Here is a 15,625-nt window from a genome sequence, read left to right as displayed (position 1 = left end):
GGAGCGCTGAAAAACTCTCCATCTACTGTAATGTTAATCTGACTTCAGCTTCCTCGAGTGAACCGCTCAGAAGCACTTTTGTATTTCGCTGTGGGGTCCACATTTCTGACATCACAGACATCAAAAACACATGGACGCGTTCAGCAGACTCTCTACATGCTCACAGGATCATTCTTCTGCTGATAACACGTTCACACCTCAAAATGAGCACGACTTAGAGGGACGTTTTCAGCACTTAAATCTACTGTCTCCGCTGTCTGTTTAATGACTGCGTGTATATCTCCAGCTGATTGAGCTAATCAGCGCAGTCAACACGCACAACGACGCACACACGCACGCACGCATACCGTACATTAGTCTTTCTGTTGCTACTCTCTCACTCGGTCCCTCATTTTGTTGAGCTAACATCCTCACGCAGATGGACAAACACATTGAATCCTTCTCACTAACTGTTTGACAGTCAGACACGGTGTCTGTATCTTCCAGCAGACTTGAGCCTCATTTCTTCCACAGCTTGAGGATCTGCAGGAGAATTTCAGACACACTTTCATGGGCTTGAACTTTGTCTGGCAGCACAGCGTTACAGTGATTCTGTACTCTGTCCCTCCCTCTGAACCAGACCTCATTCATACTGGACATGTTTTGTGATAAACTGGTTTCTCTCTGCAGGAGGGGGAGGTGGACATGTGGGGGGGTGTGGGTGTTGGATTGTGGTGCTCCTCTCTGGGGAGCCGCTGTGCTCCTGCTGGCTCTTCACCTCAGCAGACGGTCTGGCTCAGCACCTGCTCCCTCACACTGGGGGAGGGGGAGTGATGGTGGAGGGGGAGGGGGTCCTTTGTGTGTGATGGGGGAAGGAGTGTGTGTGTGTCTGAGGAGATGTGACTGTACAGACTGAAGCAGGGACGATGTGCTGAGCAGAAAGCTCCTCAGACAAAAACAGTAAAGTGGCTTAGATACGCCAATTACACCAACGCTGCCGTCACAGAGCGGATCCATATCTGCGCTCATGAAGCTCCGCTGTGAGCGTCTTTGTGCAGGCTCTGCTCGTTGATGCTGATCTGCATGTTTCATGTTAAAGTAAAGGGTCAGAAAATACAATAATGTTAGAAAGATATTTTATATTTAAAAGATGAATCGAAACCAACCTCCGCCTCACGTCAGGTGGATCTGCTCCATTACATCTGGAAACATTGAACTCTGAGGGTCCAACATGAAACACAGTCCTCCTCATGTAAACTACAGTTTCATTCAAGAGGAACAAGACACACTCAGACATTCAGCAAACACAAGTGCTTCATCTTTTCTTTGTCTGATACGACCAATGACTGAATGTATAGATGGACAGCATGTCTCCATCTGCTCCCATTGTATGAGAGTGATGCCAAAACAGCCCCTGTGATAGGCGCTGCCATCTTGCGATGGCGATGTCATACGGAGCCAGAGTCTGCGCAGTAGAGATCAGCGGGCGCCGCCGCCGTAGCCACTTCCGCTAACCCAAACAAACACTTAACTTACCGAAAAAACAGCAAGGATCCCGCACGCCGGCGTGTTTAACAGCAGAACAGCTTCTTGTGTTGGTCTGAGGTTAAAGTTCACAGGTATGGAAACTTCAATGACTGTAGTGATTGTTTTAGTTACGTCTCCACTCACCGTTCGTCCTCCGCTCTGCTAATACCTCAGATTTAACACTGAAAAATAACAGCAGCCTTAAAGGTACAAAAAGTGCAGGAAGACTTTTATGAGATAAAATGATGTAATAAATGTTTTCTTTGGCCATACTGGTGAATAAACGACCCAGAAGGTCTACGTCCTCACCATCAGTGAGGGAGTTATCAAGCAAGACTTCCTGGACCTTGTCTTTTGTGCTCTCAGTATCAGTAAATCTCACCAGTACTGTTGTGCAGAGTCTGCAGCTGTAGCCGTCATTGAGGACACGTCCTGGTCTTTGCAGAAAGTACCAGACAAACACATGATTATCAGACCTATCTGTTCACGACTGTCAGCAGTAGGTCTTGACGGGGGGAAGGCCCTCTACGTCAAGACTGGGATTTGAATCAGGAACCTTCTAGCTGTGAGGCAACAGTGCTAACCACTGTACCACTGTGCCGCCCTCAGCTGTGTTCCAGTCTTACAGATATTATAAACATAGTTAATCTGACAGATTAGTATCATTTCACCGCTCTTTTGTGGAAAGTCTGGAGGAATATCTGTTCATATTTCAAGTTTCAACAAAATATGTGATCATCAATTAGCTACCCTTAGATAAAAGCTAACATTAGCATTAAACCGCTTCACAGTGTTACATAATACAACAGAAAAGGCTTGAATTCCTAGCTAACCGTAATGTAAGCTAGCTAATAGTAATATTAGCTAGGAATTGGTTGAATGCTAATGTAGCTGTCGGTACCTTATAAAGTTTCAAACATGTTGTTTAATTAGACATGTGTCCAAAGTGACCCTGAATTTACACTATTGATCGTCTCTATAGTGAATGATCGATCAGGAAGCCCTGACATGAGTCATCAGATGGCGGTGCTGTGAGTATGCTGTAAGCAGTGTTGGAAGGTGTATTTTTAAACTTTGTTTTTTTTACCCCAGCTTCCTGTTTTTATGCTAAGCTATGCTAACAACATCCTGACTCCAGCGCTGCCTTTCACACCGACATGAAGGAGTGAAAGACAGAAAGTGAACACGTGCGATATGTTTAAATGTTCCTTTAAGGATGAGAGAGCCTTCATCCTCTGCAGCACGGCGTACACTGAAGCAACACCCTCCATCTTTGTAGTGTTGTGATGTTCTTTTATTGTAGTTCATTATTCAGAGGTTCTTAGTGATCACAGAGCGTGTTTGACATGCACTCACAATGAGTCTTATGTAAGCACACAGGACGGATGATAATCCTCCACACAGGCTGCTTTATGTTGAAAGCTGACTTCACGTCTTCATGAATAAAGAACATGAATGTTTAAAGCCTTCAGTCCCTCTGCTGTCTCCTCATAATCTGTCTCTGATCAGGGAAAATGGAAGCATCGATCTGTAAGCCACAGGATCCTTGGTTACTGATGGAGCCTGAGCAGCATCTCTCTGAGCTCTGATTGGTCCAGTCCGCAGCATCTCTGCTCCCATTGGCTGATTCCACAAATACACTTTCTTATTACATATAAAGCCCCTCCCCCCTGTACCAAAAGAGGGGCAGCTGAAGGGTGTGTGAGCCCTTTGTGCTGTCTTACAGGCGGGATGTGTCAGCCTGGATATTTTGTTCCCTGAAGATTCATTTAAACATCTTTACATTAAATGTGTTTATTACCAACATGATGTGAAGTTCTGTTTCCTGATGTGAATAATACATGTGGTTAATGTGTTTGTCTGCCCTCAGAATAATGACAGACTTTTTCATGTTTGTTGTTAAACTCAGTAAACACTGGCTCCAGCTCAACAGCAGGGTCTGCTCAGCGAGGTGGACGCACCACTGACTGGTTAAATGAGCCGTCTCTAAATTAAAGTGATCACGTTGTAGAAGAACATGTTGAGAGGACACGTGACAGGCTGACACAGAGGAAAGAAATCATTCATTCAAATCATTCTCAAATGTTCATACTTAGGCAATACAGTTATTTCATATTTTTTATTAGCCTTGATTAATCTAAAGCAGACATGCATCTATACATGTTTCATGTACTCCATTTTCAGTTGTTTTCTGAGATCTCCACTTCTTGATCTTATTATCTCGAGATGACAGCGCTGCAGCACCGTGACATCAGATGATCATAGGTCGTATCTCTGATCTGACCTCATCAGTGTGGCGATGGCAGCATGTCCGGCTCTGTAACATCTCAGAGAGCAGCCTGTTGGTCTGTTTTATACAGCCACACAAAATGATCCCGTTATCACGAGAAAACCAGCTTTGATATGTGGAGATCAATAAGTCGAGATCTCAAGAAAACAGTCTCAAGAAAACAGAGAAGATAAAACGTTGGGATGCATGTCCGCTCAGGGCTTCGGTAATAATTTAAGTTTAATTCATATAAAGAAGAAATGTCACTTATCGATTGTAATTAACACCAAAACCTTCATTCTTTGTTCAGTCTTAGTCATGGAGGGAAATGTGAAGGTAACTTTTTCAGGTGTTTTTTTGTCACTGCTTCCTGTGCTCCTCCACCTGCTGAGGAAGCAGTGTGAGTGTAGCTGAGGACAGAGGAAACACACTGCGCCTCCTCTGGCTGCCTGTCAGACCGCACTGAGGGCACAGCGCGCCTGCACCGTTTGCTGCTGGTACCTAAACACATTGTTGAAGCCGCCTGATAACGCGGATGGTCTTCTCTGTCTGTCTGATGATCGCTGGGATTTTGTGTGCGGATTTTTAAAGCATCTTTGTTTCTGCTGGATGATCTGAGCTCAGCGGTGAGTGAGCCTTTTAACCGGAACATCTCTGAACGTTTGTTGACATTATTTCACATTCAGCGCCATTTGCAGACAGGTACACCTACCGCCCCTTTTATTGTTCCCCGCGCCGCGCGCGAGGCTTTTATTATGAAAGAGACGGAGATGGAAAACAGGAATTATTGTAACAAAGGGTGTAAATGAATGTTTCATTATCAGAGCGTCATGTGTGAGAGCAGAGCGATGCTGTGATGATGTGAACGGGATCAGATGTGATGCTCAGATTCACGTAAACAGCGACGCGTTCGTGTTTCTCTCACAGGATAAATGATTACAACGATCGATCGGATCTTTTCGTGTGATTAGTTTATTACTATTATTATTATTCATCATCCTCCTCATCCTCTGCTCGCGCCTCCTGCAGCAGCTGTGATCAGCTTCAGAGATACAGGAGCTGTGTGCTCGCTGTCATCTGCTCCTCAGCAGCTATAGAGTCATCATGGAGACTGTGGACTGAACGTGCGGCTGATCCAGGGTCAGTCCGTGGATGAGTCCTTTGAGTGAGTCTACTCTGTCACTGAGAGAAGTGCTACAGCCTTTATAAATTAATTATGGATATAATTCTTCTTCTTCTAAACGTACAGTGTACTCTCTTTAAATAGACATCTCCTCATTCAGCATGTATGAAACTCATTCAAACAAAGACTCTGAGGGCTAAACAGTGTGAGAAATTCGTTTTAGTTCACTTTGGAGAAATACTAAAGAAAAAGAAGTAAAGTAAATTAATCAATAAGACCACATCAGACTAAATACAATTTAAATCTTGTACATTTTACAGCAAACAAACGTGTTTCAGCCACTCTTTATGTTTAATCAGATTTAATAAATGAGCGTCCTCTAAGAGATCAGACACCTGCCGGGCTCGGTCCTTTAGCGGCTTCTGTTGTTGTTTGGTATCCGAGGAGGGGGCGCGTCAGGCGGTCAGCAGGTGACTGTGGCCCGCGGCGACTTTAACTCTTCAATGATATCATGAGCAGGGATGTTCTGCTCTCTGCTAACGCCCGGGACTTTCTTTCTAACACGCTGCTTGTGCTTTATAACCAGTCTGCGCCTTTCTGTGGGCGCATGCGCGCGCAGACACACCGCGCTGCCACAGTTTCGAACCTGAGGTCTGAGTGAACGAAGCGGTTTCATCGGGTTAGCCCTTGATATAAGCACCGTAAAGCCAGCTGCTGAGCTACAAGCATTCTAGCAGGGCCGGACCTAACACACGTGGTGCCCTGGGTTCCCCTGTCTGGTGCCACACCCCTCCAAAACAGTAGAACAATGTAACCTTTCAAAGTAAAAGTTCTGAACGTTTATTTTTGATGATGGTCCACGTGTATTTTTTGAGTGTTCACACATTTATATGACACGTGGGCAAAGACTTTGGTAGCCTATTGCTCAACAGCAGCTGCCTTCATCACCTGTGGACGGCCGCTGTCTTCTCGGTCTCTTATGTTTCATTACATGAAGTCTATCTGTAATGTTATCATCATATTTGTTTCCTTCTCTGTTTCCTTCAAAGTATTCTATGTGTTCTGGAAGCGTTATGGCTGCTGTACGCGTTTACTCCAAAAGCGTAATATATGGACTGAACATAGTAAAACATTTCAGACTGAATTACAATACATTATGTGATTCAGTCCCTCCAGGATCTTGCACTTGTTTGTGATTGTTGCGGCCTATAATGTATAATATAAGTTGTGCTGTTTTGAAGCTTTATTTTCTGTGCAACACGTCGCACATCCTGTGAGCAACAAACGCTCCAATAAAACCATCTGTTGGCTGAGCGAGCGTTTGTCTCCAGACACCACTAGAGGGCGAGTTCCATGTCAAGATGACAATTCAAATGAGTAAAAACTGTGTAAAAAGACACAGTTTGGATGTATTATTATGGATCACTGCACAGAGTCTCCTTAAAGACAGCTTTAGGTCAGATAATGAAGCTCACCAGCTGTCTGCTTTACTGCACAACAAAAGGACAGTGAAATATATCCTCTGATGTTCATACAACATGCAGACCTCAGGGTCAATGTTTTTAACATCAAAGAAGTCGTCTGGTGACATGATTGACTTCACGCTCGCAGGGAAACAGGATGGTTGGTCAAACTTGCAGAAAAGTTGTGGCAATGTGTTGAGTTTGAGTTTGTGTGATCGCTACATCACAACTTCCTGGAGGGACTGATTAGGTTTAATGTTAATCCAGTAAAACAAAAGTTACCTCAGCATGTTTATGAATATTTGGTCACTTCCTGGTTTGCCTGTGAGGCTGGTGTAAGGTTGCTTCTTGCCCTGTTAGCGCTCAGCTAAGCAACAAGCAACATCTTCACAAATACGTTGATATGAAACAGCTCACTGGCAGGACCGTGCAGCCGATCAGTGTGCTCAGTAGTTAACAATGGTTCATGTATTTGTCTTGAACGGCCTCCTCCTCACCGCTCACTGTGTTTGTCTTTAACGAGAAGCTTCCAAACTGCAGCAGTGTGTCATGGTGGGCTTGTATTGGCTGCTGAAGGCCTCCTGCCCCCTTCATGGACCAGGGTTAGGGTCAGACCTGCTCTGGTTAGTGCTGTGACCCCGCGTTGCCCCCTCCCTCACAGATGCTCCATCAGGCTGCAGTTGTTTCTGTGTTTCAGGCCTTTTTTCTTCATCACATGTTCGCTGCCTGTTTCATCTGGGTCAGACCGACTCGCTGTTTCTGGGACGTTTCCAGAGCGCGTGCCAGCAGAGCGGCTGTGTGTGTGAGTGTGTGTGTGAGGGAGGGGTTTGATGGGTGGGACGGGTGGGACGAGTGGGGGCGGGGCTGGTTGTTGAGGCGTCCAGCGGTCTGATAGACGTCCAGCTTCCTGTCCAGCAGCAGCAGCAGCTTTAATCCCACACAGGGAACGATTAATTTTAAAGCGGCTTTCAGACCTTAAGCTCACTTACAGCGCTGTGACACAGCTCCACAGGCAGAAACACACACACACACACACACGCACGCAGGCGCATGCACATGCACACGCACACGCACACACACACACACACGCACACGCACACACACACGCAGGCACACGCGCAGGCGCACACGCACACGCACACACGCACACACACACTTAAGTGTGTTTTATCTTTTAAACGCTTCAGTTTAAATTTAAGATCAAACTTCAGTCTGGTTTTAAAATCATTAAACGCGTGCTGCTTTTACTCTGAGCCTGGGAATCATCACACAGATGATACAGTAAATATGTATACTGTGACCTTAGGTGAGTTTGATGCCATATGTTCGTATATCAGCTGTAATCTGTGACCTCTGACCTCAGAGCTATAACACTTTACAGCACATATCTGAAGGCTGCTGTGGAGCGAGAGAAGACTGTCTGCATGCCGGGTCTCTTCTAAAGTGTATTGTGTCATTGGTTTACTGTAGGACTCTTAACATTACAGTCTCGTGTGTTGTCTGCTCTGGTTGTAGCCTTCATCCCCAGTTTTGTTTGATGGCAATGTTACGCGGCTACACTGAACCCGGCTCGCTGGTGAAGCCTACAGTGATCTAAGGTTAGCAAGCCTGTGACCGAGTGCCTCCCCCGACGTGCTGCATCAGACCTGGAGATGTGACCTGCACGTGTCTGGGTGAACGGAAGCTTCCTTCAACATGTGTGTGTGTGTGTGTGTGTGTGTGTCTTCTCAGTCTTTGTGTCCAGAGAGGTCTTGCCCTGGGCGTCTTCTTTGTTCTCTGTCCAAACCACACCAAACCTCGCTCTCCCCAGGTGTCACTGAAATCAGCTAACGTGTCAAAGCCACCACCCCCAAGTGTCAGTTCTGACCCCGCCTCCTACCTACCTAAACCACACCTATGTGTAGAAGACCACCAATAAACCACTACTGCTTATCACAACTGACGTTTTTATACAGAGATGATCAATAATCCTGTAAAACAGCTCCTGCATGGAGCTTCTTCTGTTTTTTACACTGAAGCTAACTCGACTGCTAGCTTAACAGCAAAATGACTGTTTAGGTGAAATAACAGCGTAACACAGGTCATGTTAAACTGACAATCTCGAAGATTTCAGTTTCGTTCTCTTGCGCCCCACCTGATGGCGATATGCAGTAAGTGTGGGAGGACACTTCCCAATTTAGGGTCCACGGTCGGCTCCGTCTGTAACTCTTGATTTCCCTGGCTGACGGTCGCTTTCCTTTTCAGACTGTTTGCTTCATCTGAGCGTCGAGTTTGTTTCTTCTTCTTTGGATTTTCACTTCTTGTTGAAGTTGTATCTGTAGTCATCCATCTTTTCTTTGTTTGTTCAGCCATAGTAGATTACTGTTTACTCGCAACACTTGCAGAGAGTGGAGAAGCAGCCGCTTAGCTCCGCCTACCCTCTCTGGCAGACCAACCACTGCTGGCTGATGGAAAACGCGTCACTAACTGGGCGCCGCCACAGACACCCAGCCCATAATAATACTATATACTGCAGATGAAAGGCTTTCATCAGTGGGCCATCGGCTCAGTCACCATGTGTTACCTCATTTAAAGAGGCTGATAATTAACCTGTGCATAAAAAAATGTCAGGTTTCTGTTTTAAAGTAGTTCTGACATGAGTTATGTATTATAAAAAGAAGTCTACATTGACCTGAGACGGCTGGATTACACATATTTGTTAGACTCATCCATCACCCCCAGCCAGCACCTGAAACAGCCTCTCGTGCTCCGCGTACGTCACCTGACTTTAGTGGTACATCAGAACACTTGTAGGGCAGCGTGCAGAAAGCCTCTTTGTTTCACCTGCTTTAATCAGTGCAGCTGTTTATAAGGCGGCCGGTCTGCTTTCTCTTCCTCTTCCTGTCACTGACTCAAAGTACATGTTCAGCTTTGCTCCTGTGTTACCTGTGATTTAAGGATGCAGCTATTAGTTGATTAATCAATTGGGCGATTGAGAGAAAATTAATTGCCAACTACATCAATAATCAATTAATAATTTTTTTATGTGTCCACCACATTTGTTACTTTCAGCTTCTTAACTACAGAGATTTGCTGCTTTTATTTGTCCTATCTGACAGTAAATGAAGGGTCTTTGGGTTTGGGCCTGTTGGTTTGACAAAAGAAGAAAATGTAAAACGAACTTTGTGCTCTGAGAAACTGTGACGAACATTCTTCAGAAGTTTAACATGATTAATCAACAGTTCAGCAGCTCTGACGGCTGCCAAAACACAGTGACCTACAGGTCATACTGGGCCTGAACACTGAGCATGCTGCTACTCTGCTAACGTGCTGCGCTGCTAACGTGCTGCTCTGCTAACGAGCTACTCTGCTAACGAGCTACTCTGCTAACGTGCTGCGCTGCTAACATGCTGCGCTGCTAACGAGCTACTCTGCTAACGTGCTGCGCTGCTAACATGCTGCGCTGCTAACGAGCTACTCTGCTAACGTGCTGCGCTGCTAACGTGCTGCGCTGCTAACATGCTGCTCTGCTAACGAGCTACTCTGCTAACGTGCTGCGCTGCTAACATGCTGCGCTGCTAACAAGCTACTCTGCTAACGTGCTGCGCTGCTTACATGCTGCTCTGCTAAAGAGCTGCTCTGCTAACATGCTGCTCTGCTAACATGCTGCTCTGCTAACGTGCTGCGATGCTAACGAGCTACTCTGCTAACGTGCTGCGCTGCTAACATGCTGCTCTGCTAAAGAGCTGCTCTGCTAACATGCTGCTCTGCTAACGTGCTGCGCTGCTAACGAGCTACTCTGCTAACATGCTGCGCTGCTAACATGCTGCTCTGCTAACGAGCTGCTCTGCTAACATGCTGCTCTGCTGCTAATGAGCTTCTCTGCTAACATGCTGCTCTGCTAACGAGCTGCTCTGCTAACATGCTGCTCTGCTGCTAATGAGTTGCTCTGCTAACATGCTGCTCTGCTAACAAGCTGCTCTGCTAACATGCTGCTCTGCTAACATGCTGCTCTGCTGCTAATGAGATGCTCTGCTAACATGCTGCTCTGCTAACATGCTGCTCTGCTGCTAATGAGCTGCTCTGCTAACATGCCAACATGGCATGCCAACATTTAAACTGAGAGTTAGAATGACATGAACCTGTCAGAAGAGGGAAGTTTAGACTCGTTCATCCTGAGCACAGACCTGGTTTCACTCCACAAACAGGAGAACATATGGAGGTAAACAGGAGGAGCTGATCTGGACTGAAAAGCTGCAGACTCGTGTGTTTTCTGCGACACCTGCTCCAAACTGCAGCCTGAGACCTCTCGCTGACTGAACAAACATCCATTAGATCCTGAACTTGTGTCCTGTGTGTGTAGTTCACGTCACGCCCTCGGTACACCTGGAGCTGTGATCTCACACCCTCTGTTCTCTGCTCTGTCAGCGTTTGTGTGTCTGTGCTGGCGTGCTGTTAGCTCTGCAGGCTGCCAGCAGATCTGTGCACCTCACACTGCCAGCAGACCAGAGAGTATGAGGAGGCACGAGCAGATTAAACCCTGAGGATGTATTTACTCTCTGTTTGACAAACACGGGGCTGTATGAAAGTTATATCTGAAACTTGTGTTTGGATCTCTGCAGGAACATAGATTTTCTTTGGGACCTTCCTCCAAAGTGTGCGGTAAAAAAGGCCAACAGCCTCAGCTCTGGTTAAATCAGCTGATTCCCGCAGTAAACAAAGATATGGAAAAATGAGACTACTAGATGACTGTGTGAATCCTCCCTGCACAAGAGAGGACGATGTTTCTTCACCAGAACATTGTCCCTGTGGTCTGGGACATGTTGACTGCAGGTGTGGAGAACATGTGTCCTGCTCCAGTCTGTGAATGTGTTGTAACCAGTCAGCGGCTGTGTGAAGCTCTTGGTGTGTGAACATCTTGCACAGTGTTCACAGAGAAACAGGCCTGTAGGTCAAGCAGACGTCCCAGAGACAGAGTAAGGTCAGGTAGCTCTTGTCTCAGACTGTAAGAACGCTTACCTGTGACACTGAGTTGATGATATTTAGAGATGGACATTACAGTGTTTGAGGAGAGTCTTTGACCCAGCAGAGAAGGGATCTGTGAGTGGCAGCTCTTGTTGTTTTCTTAATGAACAGGCCAAAGAGATAAATGATGTGGTACGTGTACTCATTCACAATGTCCACCTCTGCTGCGTTGAAGCTGACTTGATGTGGACTGGTGCTTGTCTTCTAAAGTCCACCACCAGCTCCTTTGTCTTTGTGACGAACCTGTCCAGCACACTCGGCCTCCTGATCCCTGCTGATACAGCCCACGATGGCAGAGTCGTCTGAACACTTCTGCAGGTGACAGGACTGTGACTGGACCCTGAAGTCTGAGGTGTAGAGAGTGAACAGGAAGGGAGACGGGACCGTCCCCTGTGGTGTCCCCGTGCTGCCCACACGGTGTCTGATGTAGTCTCACATACTGTGGGCGGCCGGTAAGGTAGTTTGTGAACCAGACCACTAGTGGAGCATCCACCTGCATGTCCAGTAGCTTGTTCCACCGGTCAGGGACAGTCATCATGCTCGGGCTCAGGTTGAACATGTGCTGAAAGATCCCACACAGCTGAGTCGCACATCCTATGAGCACTCTGGGTGATCAGGTGATTTTGATGGATGACCTTTGACCTTCATATGGTCATTGTTTATTCAGTGTTTAAGACCCCCTCCAGGTAAAATCCAGTGTTTAACCATGTAAACATCTCCATGTGTTGTTGTTCATGTGCTACCAGACATATCAGGGACATCAGCATCACCTCCATGGCTGGGCCTGTCTGCTGTTAACCTGCAGTGTGCCAAGGACAGGCTGAACAACACGTGTTCAGATGGGCCGGTGTGAGACGTCACAAACCTGAGGAGCCAATCCTGTTAAAGGACGGGGTGATGCTACGCATATCATTATGTGTAACCTATGGCAACCACTTGAGTGATGCTCGAGCCAGCTGTTACCGTCATCGTAACTGACTACTAACGTTAACGTTACTGCTAATCAATAACTACGTTTCAAGCTGCCAGGTTTCAACACGTTGCCGCTAAACGATGGCAGAGACGTGTTTTGTTTTTGCGATGAAGGGGGCGGGGCCTATGCAGATTCATGAATTTTTAATGAGGGAGAAGGAGGAGATGCCTTTTTTTTTTTTTACAAATGACCTAAACAGAAAAACCACATCAGACTCAATTTATTATTTCAAGCAGAACATTTTCTATGTCTTAAACATGACTGGAGCTGCTCCTCGAGTCCCGCCCCCTTCCTGTCTCTCCACCAGCAGAGACGCTGAACGGTTTCATCTTTGTTGTGTTTTCTGTGTGCAGTCTGCATGTTCTCCCCGTGCATGCGTGGGTTCCCTCCAGGTACTCCGGCTTCCTCCCACAGTCCAAAGACATGCTCGTTAGGTTCATTGGTGTGAGTGTGAAAGGTTATCTGTCACTGTGTGTCAGCCCTGTGATTGACGGGTGACCTGTCCAGGTGAAACCCCGCCTCTCCGCCTCTCAGCTTCAGCCCCCTGCGACCCTGAACAGGATAAGCGGTATGATGATGGGTGGATGTTCTGGTAGTGCATGTTCATCAGCCACCTCCCTCTCCCGCTCCTCCTCACTCACACATGTTTCTGACGTCTTTATGTCGTGCGTTGTGTTTGTAGCTCTGCAGGCAGGTTGATGCTGATGTTAGCAGTTCGTTCAGGGAGCGTTAGTATTACCTGATTCTGTAATCTGCCTATTCAGAGTGACTATCTGTACTTTACACACTGCTGGCTAGTCGAACAGTAAAGCAGATTTCAGGGATAAAATTACTCTTAATATCAAACAACAGTAGCCAGCAGATTCATGGTGAAGTGATCCCTCTTGCTTCATTTAAAGGGGCTGTACTTATATGTCTCTTTTCTAGTCTTCTGACCCCTCAGAGCCGCTTTTACACTACATGTCTCATTCACACACTGATGGCAAAGGCCCAGGTACCAGTCAGATCTATGCCCATTCATACCTGATGGCTCTGCCACCAGGAACAATTAGGGGATCAGTGTTTGGCCCAAGGACACTTTGACATGTGGCTGTAGCAGTCGGGGATCGAACCCCCGACCTGCCACTGAGCCACAGCTCGTTGCTGCACACCTTGTTTCCTGCGTTGCTGTCTCTGTTGTTCCTTTAATTACCTTCATGGTCGGACTCGGTTGTTGTTTCTGTGGCAACAACGATCCGACTGTTGTTGTGTTTCAGCTGCAGCTTGTGTGGCCGCCCACCTCCTGTGCTGTGTGTGTGTGTGTGTGTGCGCGCGTGTGTAGGCGTCAGAATGTAAATGTGAGCCAATGAGTGCTGCTGGTGTGAGGGATGATGGGAAATGGAGTCTGTGATCTGTCCTATCAGAGGGGTGAGGATCGCAGCAGGAGTTCAGTGTTGCCTTCAGCAGCGAGAGAGAGTGAGACAGTAGATTTTAATAGAGACTCGAGGGAGAGAGTCAGTGTGAGAGAGAGTGAGCCTGCAGCTCAGAGTGAAATGTGGATCTGATCTTATTTTTGTAGTGAGACGTGATGAAAGTCTATTTTTACATGCTTCTGCAGTGATGGGGGTTATTTTTACATGCATGGTTAAGATTAGCCGGATGTTTCCTGTGCTTACAGGACAGACACCCTGTCTCCAGTCACACCGGTTTCTTTGTCCTCGTGCATTCAACTAATAAAGTTATTTTAAACGTCTCTCTTTCAGTCGGTTTTAAACATGTTTAGAGGGGATCTTTAAAGGGGAATTCTGGGCCCTACTTTTATAAATCTGGGTGTCTGAGAAAGTTTAGAATCACTCCAGTAGATGTGTTCATCCTGCAGCAGTGAAACAGGCTGTAATGGCTGCAACATAATCCTTAATGGGTCAAAGGTCGTCCACTAAAAGTTCTTGTTGTTTCCACTGACAGGCTCAGATTGTTATTCTAAGTGTGTGACAACATGACAGAAAGGATCCCTACAGAGATAGACCTTTTTGTTACAGAGGAAGATGATTGTTTTAACCACACACAGACGTTACATCGCTCTCTGCACACACACCAGACTCCATTCAGAAAAACAGCGATTTTAGGAGGAAGAATGTGGGAGTTGTTAGTCCACCAATGCGTCAGTTCGTTAGTTTGTTTGTGTTACACAAACATTCTGTTGGTTCTGAACAAACCATTGCATCACTAAAATCACACAGTAACACAAACTAAGTAACCAGTGATGCAGCAGCAGACCAGCAGCTCCCGTGTTCTGAGAGGTAACATCACTGGGTTTTGTGAATGGAGTCTGGTGGCTCACCTGCTTCTAATCTTCCGTTTAGCTTAGCGGCATTTAGCTTTACCTGTCAGTTAGCTAGATTGTGTAGTCTGCTTGTTATTTGGATTGATGATGTAAGAGAGGTTTTCCGTTATGACCTTTGACCCTTGATTAGAGCTTTCCTCTCACTCTGACTCAGAGCCTGGTCTGAACTCTGACCATTAAAAGCTTTTTTCCAGAGCTCGTCTCTCACAATCAATCCTTCTTACTTGATCAGCTCGTGTGTTTCTCTTGTGTCTGTGAGCTCTGAAAGACGAGCTGTCTCTCAACAGTCAAACTGACTGATGCCTTTAAGTGTCAGTGCTTTCAAACTGGGCCCATTACTCTGTATGTAAAAGGTTTCCTACAACAGGGAGCTTTTAAACCTCACACAGTCATAGTTGTTGTCCCTTTATGTCTTTGACATCACTGATCACAGCCTGTTGTGCTCCTGAGAGGAAGCTGTGGCTCACTTTAGTCTGCCTGTAGATCAATTCTTCATCATCGCTGTCATTAATCAAGAACCTGAACCCAGAAGTACGGAAGCCCTAAGCGGACATACTTTTTATCTGCTGTGTCCCCGTGATAACGAGTAACTTCAGTCGTTTTCTCGAGATCTCGACGTATTTATCTCGTTATCTCGAGATAACAGCGCTGCACCGCTGTGACGTCCGATGATCATACCTCGTACTGACTGACCTCATCAGTGTGGGCGATGGCAGCATGGCCTGCCTTGTGACATCGCAGTGAGCAGCCTGTTGTTGATCCCGTTATCACGAGAAAACCAGCTTTGTTATCTCGAGAGAACGAGATAAACAAGTCGAGATAAAAACAGCTGAAATGACTCGTCATCACGAGAAAACAGAGGAAATAAAACGTGTGGATGCTTGTCCGCTCAGGCTCCCGTACTCCTTTTAGTTTTTAGCCCTCTTCTCAGGACAGCAGAATATGGAAGTAACTTTCGAGTGTA

At 46.4% G+C, this 15,625-nt stretch overlaps 1 protein-coding gene across 8 annotated transcripts in view; it reads left to right on the top strand.

Annotated features, from left to right (window-relative positions):
* epb41a (erythrocyte membrane protein band 4.1a) overlaps positions 1 to 15,625 on the top strand; it is a 68,578-nt gene that overhangs the window by 13,972 nt on the left and 38,981 nt on the right. For 7 of the 8 annotated variants that reach the window (XM_069681749.1, XM_069681746.1, XM_069681747.1 and 4 more), the window contains exon 1: positions 4,319 to 4,401. The exons of the other annotated variant lie outside the window; for it this stretch is intronic. The gene's annotated coding sequence lies outside the window, so the exon portion shown is untranslated. Of the gene's footprint in view, positions 1 to 4,318; positions 4,402 to 15,625 lie in introns of those variants that run through there. 8 annotated transcript variants of the gene reach the window in all.

Source organism: Semicossyphus pulcher, unplaced genomic scaffold (genome assembly GCF_022749685.1).
Source record: "Semicossyphus pulcher isolate SPU_LCO1_2020_fin unplaced genomic scaffold, fSemPul1.0.p SCAF_5, whole genome shotgun sequence".
Classification (NCBI taxonomy): Eukaryota; Metazoa; Chordata; class Actinopteri; order Labriformes; family Labridae; genus Semicossyphus; species Semicossyphus pulcher.
The sequence above is the reverse complement of the archived record's forward strand: the minus strand, read 5'-3'. Positions and strand labels throughout refer to the sequence as shown.